Here is a 1,793-nt window from a genome sequence, read left to right as displayed (position 1 = left end):
TTAGGCAAGAGGATATATATCACTCTGCAGGGTTCAAGACCTTGGGAAAATACAGTATCCTAGAGACGGCATTAACACAAAGAATGACTGCAAGCAGGACCCTGTCATCTCCATCCCTCCCACTCTGCGCTGCTAACTTGGAACCTTTTGGCTGAGGACTCCACAGGGATGCAATGACCTGGCCATCTTCCTGGGAATGAGCAGGAAAAAAATTGAGGAGAGGTGATTTGGGGTGGGAACTTACTTCCTCTGGGGCTATGGGGAGGGGGCATTTCATTTGAGGACATTGGTTTCCCAGTGGGGAGGGAGTATTTATAACTGAGATGTCTCTAGGAAAATTTAATAATTAAAGAAGGCTCACATTATTAAAATCTGGGGCATTTTCTATTTCTGGCCTTAAGATTAATTGTACTCTACCCTATGGTGATGTGTATCGCCTGACTCTCATAAGCAAGACTGACCAACCAGCCATCTGTGGAGTAGAATTGGGAGTGAACTCTCTGCCAAACAGAGTAGACATGGCCATAATTAATGCCCTGTTTTCTCTCACGCAGAGCTTCTCAGGGGCAAAGCTGGATTGCTCTGGATTGTACTGGGTTAGAAGAACAAAACATGGATACATTGGAAGAGAATGTTGAGGGGTGGTTACTAACTGACCAGTTAAATTCCAGGTACTGATTGAGCTACTTCTGGAGCAGGCAGGGTCGCTGGGAATGTGTATGTGAGTCTTTTCTGCACCAAGTAGCAGAAACTGCAAGTTGTATATGATTCTCTTTAGGGTCTGGTAATGCCCATTTTCTCTCTCTCTCCATGCTAACATCCACGCATGTGCTGTCTTAATTTTGGGTCTTCTACCATGTCAGTGGTAGAAAATGCTGAAATACCATGATTTAGATCGAGACTTAGAGAAAGCAGAAAACACAGATGAGATTTTCTGACTATAAATTAATGAAATAAACTAAATAGAAAAAATAAAACCCTTATATATGGAAATAAAAACACAAAATCTTCCTAAACAACTTTTGCTAAAATTAAAGAATGAATAAAAATAAATTAACTAAGCAATAAACTCCAGATTTAGCAAAATAACAATTAACTTTTCTCAAAAGCTGATGAAATCAATAATAACAAAATATGATGACTACAGTAAAAAGAAAGCAATTTCTTAAATGAGGTAGAAGACATAAGCCATTAAATAAAAACATGAAAAATTAGACCATAAAAATGTAAAACATTATATAACAATAGTCCAACATACTATTGGCACAATATTGTACCAAAACCAAGATAAAAGGCAAGATACAAATTAGAAAAAGATATTTGAAATGCAAATAACTGATGACAGATTGACATGGAAAATGTATAAAGATGTTTTACAAATCACCAAGAAAAAAATAAGCCGCCCAAAATGACCCAAAATGCCATAAAGGCAATTCATGGGGAAAGAAAATATGGATGGTCAGTAGATATCTGAGAAGATTCTCAAATTTTCTAATAATTGGAGAAATGCTAATTAAGTCAATAAGACACAATTTCATCCCATCAGATGGCAAAAACTAATAATTCTGAACAAGCTTTTTTGATGTTTGCAGGAGTTGCATTTCTGTGTAATGACATTTGGTCAATGATGGACCACATATACAACAGTGGTCCCATAAGAATATAAATGGAAACCGGGCTCGGTGGCTCAGCCTGTGATCCCACGCCTTTGGGATGCTGAGGTGAGTGCATTTCCTGAGCCTGCAGGTTCGAGACCCACCTGGGCAGTGAGACCTCATCTCTACAATAAATCA

This window comes from Carlito syrichta, unplaced genomic scaffold (genome assembly GCF_000164805.1).
Source record: "Carlito syrichta isolate Samal-C Ts95f unplaced genomic scaffold, Tarsius_syrichta-2.0.1 Scaffold120451, whole genome shotgun sequence".
NCBI lineage: Eukaryota > Metazoa > Chordata > Mammalia > Primates > Tarsiidae > Carlito > Carlito syrichta.
The sequence above is the reverse complement of the archived record's forward strand: the minus strand, read 5'-3'. Positions refer to the sequence as shown.